The 12,500-nt window shown below is 34.3% G+C and overlaps 1 protein-coding gene across 2 annotated transcripts in view; it reads left to right on the top strand.

Moving 5' to 3' along the window:
- The window catches only part of LOC115216671 (neuroglian-like), an 826,540-nt gene that overhangs the window by 53,157 nt on the left and 760,883 nt on the right, over positions 1–12,500 (top strand). Inside the window, exon 1 of one of the 2 annotated variants that reach the window (XM_036511421.1) lies at positions 8,557–8,752. The exons of the other annotated variant lie outside the window; for it this stretch is intronic. The gene's annotated coding sequence lies outside the window, so the exon portion shown is untranslated. Of the gene's footprint in view, positions 1–8,556; positions 8,753–12,500 lie in introns of those variants that run through there. 2 annotated transcript variants of the gene reach the window in all.

The raw sequence follows: 12,500 nt of genomic DNA, 5'->3' as shown, positions 1-12,500 counted from the left end.
AAGTATATATATATACACACACACACACACATCTCTTTCATACGTCAGCCTGTGATGCAGCTGAACACATCACCAATGATGTTTCTTGGGGCAATTAGGTGTTTCAGGTCTTTCAACATTAAACACCTCATTCAGTCTTTCCAGTTAGGGTTGATCAAGCCCCAGCGTGTGTCCAGTTAGCACAACTACTCCAGGGCTCATACATGTATGTATGTACGTACGTATGTATGTCTCTCTCTTTCTCTCTCTTCTAGTTTTTAATTATCATAAATCTTCCACAGAGAAGGAAGCCAGTTTCCAACAAAGATACAAGGCTCCATCTTTGGGATGTAGTTAACACAGACAAATTCATATTTGGAACTTGAGAAAAGTCTTGCATGTTTTTACTGTTCCACTCACAGACTGCACATATAATGCATGAATTAGCTGGTCAATTTCTCTTTCTGAAAATCCCAGTTTATCCAGATTATCCTTTAAGCATTTACCAACAAAACCTAGTGCTCCAATTATTATTGGCATGAGTATGAATTCATTGTCTAGATATAGAAGCTGGAGGTTTTGAAGCAGTTGTCCATAGATATCCTCTTTTTCTTTGATTTTCAAACAGATATTTATATCTGCAGGGCAGCTGACTTCTATGACGGTACATACCTTTGCCCCTCTGTCCCAAACAACAATATCTGTCCTGTTATGTTTACATTTGACAGACGTTTTGATGAGAATATTCCACCAGTATTCCTTGAGTTGGTGTTTATGAATGTATTCCATAACAGAGGGACTTAATAAGTTTCTTTCAAGAAACTTAGTAAGTCCTTCATAATACTAATAAGCACGGTTTTGCAGATGGCATTGTAAATTGTTTTAGCAACAACATCGTGCTGCATAGGGAGGTAGTACCATGACAACATTTTTGGGTAGCTGCTAATCACATGCGTGATGTCTTCCATGGAAGCATGATATAGCCTACACATGCATGCATGCATGTATGTATGTATGTATGTATGCATGCATGCATTAATACATGCATGTATTTAATAGTTCATACTATGATCATTTCAGTTTCTGGTCAACTCCAGATATGACCAGTGTGTGAATCAATCATAGTGCAAACTATTAAATATAAAAATATGAAACTCTATGTCCCCTCTTGCTTTCCATCACTACCTCACTCTTATCTACTCCACTGCTATGATACTATTACCCACCTCTTTATCATTCATGACCCTAGCACACATGCTCCTCTTGCTAATCATTTGATTATTCTTTCCTCTTCTTACTTTTATTATACTCCTCAATTGATGAGACTCAGGATAGCAGTTGATCTCTTTGGTTCACTGTACATTGCTTTCAGTGCAATTTCAGATACCACAGAACTAATTTTACTCTTTCTCCAATACACCCTTTCTCCTCTTATCACTCTAGCTATCTTACTATCTTGAGGCATCTAGATAAATGGAGCTCATTAGAATGGCCTATATCTTTCTTGCACTTTGGCATCAACATCTGTCACACACTCTCACCATTTCTCCACCTCTTGCTCTCCATCACTCTCTGTCTTGTCCCCTCTAGTACTAATGCAATTATGAAATACACCCAGTCAACTCTGTTAAGTGTGTGTTTAAGAGGATCCTTTAGTTTTGTCAAATATGTAATAACCTCTCTTGTTGGAGGCCATGAAAATAGTTGGTGTTAGGAAGGACACCCAGCAGTAGTGACCAAGCCAAGAATGAAACTTACATTAAGGGTGTGATCCTCCAAACACTCCTGAATAGCAGCAATTACAAATTCAGCCTGTACTCTTGTAGATGTAGATGTTGTTAAATACATATATACACATATGATACTCATAAGCACATGTGTGTGTGTGTGTGTGTGTGTGTGTGTATACATGGACATGAACACACCAAAGCTACTTGTTTTTGTCCAACAAACTCTATGTCCCCTCTTGCTTTCCATCACTACCTCACTCTTATCTACTCCACTGCTATGATACTATTACCCACCTCTTTATCATTCATGACTCTAGCACACATGCTCCTCTTGCTAATCACTTGATTATTCTTTCCTCTTCTTACTTTTATTATACTCTGCAATTGATGAGACTCAGGATAGCAGTTGATCTACAATAAAGTAAAGAATAATTCTTCAGTTTAATGTTAAATGGTAAGTTAATTTAAACTAGAGAGGCCCTTTGTCACCAGCAGAGGTAAGAGCTCTCTGAACTTTGCCCAGGCTATTCTTATTCTAGCAGCTACACTTTCAGTGCACCCTCCCCCGCTACTGACTAGGTCACCTAGGTAATGGAAGCTATCAACTACTAGTTTTTCTCTCTGGAATGTGACGGAAGTTGTTCTCTGCACATTTTCAGCGTTTATTGCTGCTGAGCATCTGCCACATACAAAAACTATCTTCCCAGTTACCCTTCCTTTGATATTGCTGCACCTCTTATGTGTCCATAGCTTACACTGGATACATCTTATAGAGCTTCTACCTATGCCTTTTCTACAGATTGAGCAGGGCCATCTACCTGAAGGGATTTGTGGTTTGCCTGCCTTCCTACTTATTAGGACTTTGGTTTTAGCTAGGTTGACTCTAAGGCCCTTCGATTCTAATCCTTGTTTCCACATAATAGGACTTCTAACCTAGAGGCAGAGTTTATGGGGTTCTTGTGAGTTAAGAAATTTGGTCAGGTACACCATGACTTACTCTGGGTCAGTAATTGAATCGATGGATGTGTAGATTTGTTCCTGGGTCAGCAGTTGATGAAGGAGGCGAGTGTTAAGCAGTGTTTTATTTTCATTAAGAAATAATTAAGCATGCCTTTATTTCAATAAAATTTTTGGTTTTGTTAAACGAAGTTAAGGCAAAAAAAAAACTTATTGAGAAACCAAATAGTCTTTCCTTACTTCATGCCAAGTTTGAAGAAAATATCTCTTTTGCATCTTACTTTTTTGGTCTCTTAAATATACTGCATTTTGTGGCATTATTTCAAGCCAGCCGGCTTTTTTGGGGCAAACTGCATGTGCATTTTTCTTGCGTATGCATAGTATCGATCACAACAGCTGATGTACTTGCACATACAAATGCACATTCCCACGGCTTTATCGGTCGCATTCTCACCTGGAATCGATTTTTGTAATTTTTCCAAGACTTATATACGCCCTGATACCGTCGGTATCTACATATCATATTTGATGAAGAATGCTCAAGATCCTAGAAGACACACAGACAGACAAAATGGATTTTATATAATAGATGTATATTTATATGTATGTATGTGTGTATATATATATATATATATGTATTGGGTTGGCAACTAAGTTACCGCCATTTTCTTTAATTTTGAAGTTTATTGTGTTTTAAGATTTGGAATCTATTTTTTTCAAGAATTCTATTTTTGAATCATTTTGGAATCTTTGTTTTTTTTTTCTAGTTAATTTTAGTTAATTTTCATATCATTAAAATGGAATGTCAAGTTAAGAAATATGAGCATTTTCAACACCTCCTTCTTTTTGCTTTTAATCAAGTTTCTAAGGCTGCAAAAGCTGCTCATGATATTTGTGCTGTGCATGGAGAGGGTGCCATAGCTGAAAGAACCACTCGTGATTAGTATACCAAGTTCAAAAATCGAAATTTTGACCTCAAAGACGCACCTCATTCTGGCCGTCCAGTTGAGTTCAATGTAGAGCAATGAAATCAAATTTTGCACAAAAATTCTCGTCAAACGACAAGGGAACTGGCAGGGGAAATGGAATGCTCCCATAACTGCTATAGAGAAGCATCTACACTCAATGGGTTCTGCATGCTTTAAGTGACAACAACAAAAATCAACGAGCCACAATCTTCACTGGTTGCTTGCTCGTCACCACTCAACTCATGGACACGAGCAATGATTTCTTTACCGAATCATTACTAGCAATGAAAAATGGTGCCTATACCTCAATATGAAGCTGTGTAAGGAACGGCTTAGCCCCAGTAAACAAGTGACACCACCAATATAACCAAGGAAGCCATTCAAACGCATGGCTAGGAACTGCTGCCACACCCACCATATTCTCCTGATTTGGCACCAATGGATTTCTACCTATTTCGATCTCTTTCAAATGCTGTGTGTGGAGTTTTGTTCAATACTGATGAAGAATTGAGAGCTTGGTTGGACAAATTTTTCGAGAGGAAATTGGGTGATTTCTACCAAGGTATTGAAAACATTGTTGAACGTTGAGAAGAAGTTGTAAACATTATTGATTAATTAGCTATTTCTTATTAAACCTTTTAAAAAATTTAAATAAAAAAAAAAACCTCAGAAACTTAGTTGCCAAGCCAATATATGGATGTATATGTAGATATATGTATATTTATATATATATGAATATATGTGTGCATGTATATTTATATATATATGCGTGTATGTATATATATAGTTAATCCAAACACGAAAACACAACAACGTGAGGACATGGAACAAGTATAGTATTATTGGACGCTCAGGAAAGAAGGAAAGAAGGAGGGTTTAACGTTTCAAGCGGAGCTCTTCGTCAGAAACATAGGAAAAGGAAAGATCCAAAGAAGGGAAGACAAAGGAAAAAAAGCGCCAACGGTACACACAGAGGTATGTATGTATATATGTATATATACATTTCAATATGTGACAGCATGTGTATCGTTGGCGATTTTCTTTCTCCATCTTTGCTTCTTTGGACTTTCTCTATATTTCTCATTAAGAGCTCCGCTTAAAACATGAAATCTCCTACTTTCTTTCCTTTCCTGAGTGTCCAATAACACTTACTTATTCCACGTCCTCGCATTGTTGTTTTCTTTTTCTTCATGTTTGAATTAACTTTATATGTATGTATGTATATTTATATATATATGCGAATATATATTTGTTTATATTCATATATATATTTATATATATATGCGAATATATATTTGTTTATATTCAAATATATATTTATATATATATGCATATATATATTTGTTTATATTCATATATTTATGTATATATATATGTATATATATATATATATGTGTGTGTGTGCATATATATATGTGTGTATATGCATATATGTATATATATATATATATATATTTGCATATATGTATATATATGTATATATATGTATCTATCTATCTATCTATATATATATATATATATATGAAAATTCACAGAGTGCGATTTAAAAAATCCAAAACTGAAAGTTTTCAGAATATTTATAAAGAGAAGGCCTCCACATTCATATAATTGTCGAACCTGGAGCTTAACTATAGTCTGTCCATAGCACTTACTCAGCATTACCTGACACCTTTGGGTCGTCTTGACACCAATACCTCTCATACCCTGCACACACACACACATGTGCCAGGCGAGAGGTTATAGTACGATAGAGGGACAGGTATAGTTGTCTTACTATAGAAAAGATTCTTGGGCCATCCAGTAGGACAAGGAAGAAGGAAGGTATATAGATACATATCCATTCATATATGTGTGTGTGTGTGTGTGTGTGCGTGTGCGCGCGCGAATATTAACAGAATGAGATTAAATAAATCCAAAACTGTGAAAGATTTCAGAACATATATAAAGAAGATTCCTCATTCATATAACTGTCGAACCTGACACATATTCCCAGACCCCAATCCGAGCTCCAATCTAATCTGGCATTGTTTCTACAGATGGATAAATATATTTATATACATAAATATATATATATATACATACATATACGTGTGTGTGTGTGAGGATATATATCCACCCCCCCTGCCTATTCAAAGTACCTTGCAATTCAGAACAACCCGCTGTGCTTGAGGAGACCTATTGAGTCAAGTACATGAACATCGAAATAAATATCAATGGAAATAGTAGTTGTGATACCTGTGCCGGTGGCACGTAAAAAGCACCATCCGAACGTGGCCGATGCCAGCGCTGCCTTGACTGGCTTCCGTGCCGGTGGCATGTTAAAGGCACTAACCGATATATATACATGTATATATATATATATATATCATCATCATCATTTAGCGTCCTCTTTCCATACTAGCATGGGTTGGACAGTTCAACTGGGGTCTGTGCAGCCAGAAGGCTGCATCAGGCCCAGTCTGATCTGGCAGTGTTTCTATGGCTGGATGCCCTTCCTAACGCCAACCACTCCATGAGTGTAGTGGGTGCTTTTTACGTGCCACCTTCACAGGTGCCAGACGGAGCTGGCAAATGGCCACGGATGGATGGTGCTTTTTATGTGCCACCGGCACGGGGGCCAGGCGAGACTGGCAACGGCCACGATCGGATGGTGCTTTTTACATTCATATTTATATATATATTACATGTATATATATATACATGTATGTATATATATATACATGTATATATATATATACATGTAATATATATATACATGTATATATATATATACATACATGTATGTATATTATACATACATGTATATATATAACATATGTAATATATTATATACATGTATATAATATATATGTATATATATATGTAATATATATATATGTATATATATATATAATATATATACATGTATATGTATAATACCTGTAGATATATATGTATACATGTTATATATATATATATACATGTATATATATATATATACATGTATATATATATATATACATGCATGTATATATGTACATGCATGTATATATATACATGTGTGTATATATATATATGCGTGGAGGCGCAATGGCCTAGTGGTTAGGGCAGCGGACTAGCAGTCGCAGGATCACGGTTTCGATTCCCAGACCGGGCGTTGTGTGTGTTTATTGAGCGAAAACACTTAAAAGCTCCACGAGGCTCCAGCAGGGGGGGGGGTGATCCCTGCTGTACTCTTTCACCACTCTTTCTTCTGTTGGCCTGCTCGCTTAGCCAGCAGGTTGGCGTCATTCAAAGGCTAAAACAATGCGAACGTGATGTGTAACAACATTTGATGGTCTGGTCGGTCACGTGATCACGTGATATATATATGCATGTATACATGTATGTAAATATATATATACATGTATATATATATATATATACATGTATGTAAATGTATATATATACATGTATGTATATATATATATACATGTATGTAAATGTATATATATACATGTATGTAATATATATATGTACATGTATGTAAATGTATATATATACATGTATGTATATATATATATATATATATACATGTATGTCATATATATATACATACTATATATATATATACGCATGTACTTATGTATATAAGTGCAAGCATGGCCATATGGTAAGAAGCTTGCTTCTCAACCACATGATTCTGGGTTCAGTCCCACTGTATAGCACCTTTGACATGTGCCTTGTACTCAAGATGATGAAAGCCTTGCTAGAAGATTTGATAGACAGAAGCTCATCATATATATGTTTTAAGTGTGTGTGTATGTCTTGCCCCCATCCCTCACCGTTTAACAACTGGTGTTGGCGTACTGAAGCCCCCATAAACTAGCAGTTCGCTAAAGGAGGCTAGGTTTTGAAAAAAGAAGTATTGATTGTTGGTTAAAGTTCTTCAAGGTGGTGCCCTAGTTTAACCGCAGTCTAAATGACCAGAAATGAGTAAAAGATATCAGATAAGATATATATATATATATATATATAGCAAATAAGAAAATGGAGAAGCACAATAGTTGGTTCATCAACTTTAGGACATTAAAATGTTAACTTATTTATTTACTCTTTTACTTGTTTCAGTCATTTGACTGCGGCCATGCTGGAGCACCGCCTTTAGACGAGCAAATCGACCCCAGGACTCATTCTTTGTAAGCCTAGTACTTATTTTGTCGAACTCTTTTGCCGAACTGCTAAGTTACGGGGATGTAAACACACCAGCATCGGTTGTCAAGAGATGTTGGAGGGACAAACACAGACACACAAACATACACAGACGCACACACACACACACACACACATATATATATATATATATATATGAAAATTCACAGAGTATATTTTACCAATGATTTTGGCTAAAAATGATAGATTACAGGAACAGAATTAAACCAACATGAATTGTCAAATAGTAACACATGCACACAGATAGACACACACACATATCAAAAATATACATACGATGGACTTCGCTCAATTTCTGTCAACCAAAACCACAACAATAGCCCCAGGCTATAGTAGAAGACACTTGCCCAATGTGCTTTACATAGGAACTGAACCCGAAATCTGTAGCAAATTTACCGTCATGCCCACGTCAGTGTGTGTGTGTCACGTGGATGTGTCTGTATATGTGTATATATATATATTATGTAGATGTGTGTGTCCGTCTAACAAAATATAATCTATCTATCAATCTGCTTGATTCAGTCTTATCTCTCTGAGTATATGTATTTCATACAATGACGCACAAACATACACACCCTTACTCAGAGTACACGTACTACTGACTGGCACCTCTTCGTAGCGTGAAGTGAATCCCCTTTACTACCTGAATCGTGATGCCGGCAACACCGCAGCAGCAGCAGCAGCAGCAGCTTTAGTAGCAGCATCGGCAGCAGCAGCAGCAGCCATACCATTATCAGCAGCAGCAGCAGTCAGCGAGTGGAGCTGGCTTTGTTGAGATGACAAAACAATGTCAGTGTGCTAGCAGCGGGCATTGTTGACAGATGCAAAGGCCACACTCACAACTGTCAGGATTTGGCTTCAATGTTGATGCTAGCATCCAAGACATTGTAAGAGACAGACAGTGCTGCCGCCGTATCATTTGAATGGGTAAGCAGGAGACCTGTTCTTAAATCGCCTAGTCCCGTCGTCATCATCAGTCAGTCAGTCGGTCATTGTCACCATCACCACTAGCACCACCGTCACCTCCACTACACCACTGCAACCGTCAACACCACCACCATCTCCACATTATTATTGTTGTCGTCTTCGACGTCCTTTCTCTCGCTATCACCGTTACAGTCACCCGTCAGCGTCATCATCCCCGTCATCATCCTCATCATCTTTATTATTTTACCATGTGATTTAAGGCTTTCATTATCTTTAATGCATGCACCCTTCGTGTTTCTCTCACAATAACAATTTTACTATTCTCTTTTCTTGTACCAGCACCATCATCATCACCACAACCATCATCACACACATCATCGTTGTCATCATTAACATCACCACCATCATCAACTTCATTCATCACCACTGTTGCCATCACCAATAACTATATCATAACAATTAGTTTCAGTAGTTTATACAATTTATTTTAATTAATAATTTTGTGTATGTGGATTTTGTATACATTATATACATGTGTGTATATATATATATATATATATATATATATATATACGCATGTCTATATATAAATATGTATATATATATATAGATGTATATATATGTATCTATATGTATATATATATATATGTATATACGCGTATATATATATATATATATATATGTATATACGCATATATATATGTATGTATATATGCTTATATATATGTATGTATATATGCTTATATATATATATGTATATATGCTTATAATATATATATGTATATGTATATATGCATATATATGTATATGTATATATGCATATATATGTATATGTATATATGCATATATATGTATATGTATATATGCATATATATGTATATGTATATATGCATATATATGTATATGTATATATGCATATATATGTATATGTATATATGCATATATATGTATATGTATATATGCATATATATGTATATGTATATATGCATATAAGTATATGTATATATGCATATATATGTAGATATATACATATATATATGTATATATATATTTATATATATATATATATATATACACACATATATTTAATGTATATAGTAACATATATAGGTATGTATATATGTGTATGTAAATACGTATTTGTATGTGTGTATATCTATACATATGTAACTATGTATCTTTATATATATATGCATATATATGTATATATATATATATTTATAAATACATGTGTATGGTATGTGTATATAATACATATATATGTAAATGCGATATATATATGTATATATACATTAATATATAGATACACTATATATATGCACACACATGCTACATACATACATCGTTACATACAAACACACACACACATATATATATATATATACACACACACACACACCACACACACACAATATGCATATATAGTAAACTTATTCATGCATATACAGAGACAGATGCAGACAGATAGATAAGCTCAAACACTGAGACAAAATTTCACGCACAGACCTACATGCATACAGGTGTTTTCTGATTTCAAATATCATTATCATTATGTTTAATTCCATAATATAAAAAGTAACAACTTCATATTTCATTTACAAAAATTCTTTTACATTTCTCTTGCTACCTCTTTCTACCCACCTCTCTCCTTCTGCCTCTTTCATTGAGTGCATATGTATATGTGTGTATCTGTTTGTGTGTGTGAATGCATGTACATGTCTGGTTTGTTCTCATTTAATCTATCCCTCTCACCCTCTATCTCTCTTTCTATCTTACTAATCATATCCATATATATTTATTTGTTTTACTCTTTCTCTCTATTTTCCGCATGTATACACACACACATGCACACATACACATATAGAAGATGTGCACATACACATTCTGCCAAATACATATACACACACACTTCCTCTCTCATTCACTCTTTAACAGTTTCTATTCCTTTTCTTTCTTATTATTTCTAATCTGTTTGGCAAACTTTTACAATTTGCTACCACATATTATCTCTTCATGCATCAAACTTCATTTTTTTCTTACATCAAGCATTAGAGCTTTGCCTTCTTTTTTACTTTTCTACTTTCCGTTTACTATATGACCTTACTCCACAATTTGTAATTTGTTTATATTTAAATTTCATTTTCTTTACTTCATAAATAGGTGGCTATTGTACTTTATCTCACTTCCCAAAATAAGCTTCAATTATGTCATTCCTGCCATGACTGTTCCATGTACTATATGTAAAATATATATTTTATATAATATATACAATATATATATATATATATATATATATATACACAATATGTGTGTGTGTGTGTTTGTGCATTTATCTGTATATGTGTACATATATCTGTATGTATTTACATACACACATTATCCAGTATGTTCAAGCTGCTACATTTTAAGACTATAAAGATACAGTTTAAAATACTTGGATGCTTTTTCTTGCAGGTCAAGCATAGTAAACTTACTTAACTTCAAGTGTACAATTCTTGATTCTCCCTCCATTCCCCCCTATAGCCCTCTCTAGAAGAAGTCAGAATAGCTGTTTTGTTTGTTGCAGTATCACCTTCCAATAAAAATATATCAACAAAAGTAAAACATGACATCCACATTCTGGTAACTTAAACTGCTAAAAGTAATAGCCAAATATTCCTTGCAGCAACTTGCCTCAAAAGAAGGATGTATTGGATAAGGTAGTCCCAGATCGTTGTAAAAAGGAAAAACATGATATGAGGGTCAAGGCTGGACTGTCTCTGGTCACAGGCCTGCTCGAGTTTGAGTTTTACATGTTATTTCAAAAAAGTTATATTAGGGTGAGGGCAGGGAACCTAACTTAATAAAAAGAAAATAATAATTATAGCAACAGTAGCAGCACCAGCAGCATTGATATTAATAATTATAATAAAAATTATTTCCCACAAGGTATACAAAACAGTTCAATATTTAGCTAAGAGCATAATAGTTTGGAATGTTTAGGTACATACATACATGCATACATACTTATGTATACACACACACAAATGCACCACTACCATTATCATCATCATTGTTATAATAATAATAATGATGATGATGATGATAATAATAATAATTATTATTATTATTATTATTATTATATTGGTGGTGGATTGGCAGAATTGTTAGTGTTGGAAAAATTGTTTGCCAATTTACTTCTAGTGCTTCAGATTCTGAGTTCATATCTTACTGGAGTCACTTTGCTTTTCATTCCTTAAAGGCTGATAAAGTGTTTATCAAGTATTGGGGTTAATGGTATCTACTATCCATCTTCCCATGAAAACTGCTGGCTTTGTACCTAAATTAGAAGCAGTTATTATTACCCTTGTATTGTTGTTTATCACATCAATTTTTTCATACTTAATACTCTGTGGCCCCACCAAACTACTTTTCACAATTTGTCCCTATGTTTTTCCTTCATATGCTACCCTCTATTTTTATTATTATCATTATTTATTATTATTATTATTATTATTATTATTATTATTATTATTATTATTGTTGTTGTTACTATTATTATTATTATTATTATTATTATTATTATTAATCATCATCATTATCATCAAGGCTGGAAGCTAGCAGAAACATTAGCATGCTGGACAAAATGCTTAGCAGCATTTTTTCAGGCTTTATATTCTAAGTTCAAATTTCACCGAAGTCAACTTCACCCTTCATCCTTTCAGGGTTGATTAAATTAGTACCAGTTGAGCTCTGAAGTTGATGAAAT

The sequence above is a fragment of the Octopus sinensis genome, linkage group LG1, assembly GCF_006345805.1.
Source record: "Octopus sinensis linkage group LG1, ASM634580v1, whole genome shotgun sequence".
Taxonomy (NCBI): Eukaryota; Metazoa; Mollusca; class Cephalopoda; order Octopoda; family Octopodidae; genus Octopus; species Octopus sinensis.
This window is presented reverse-complemented; position numbering and strand designations above follow the sequence as displayed.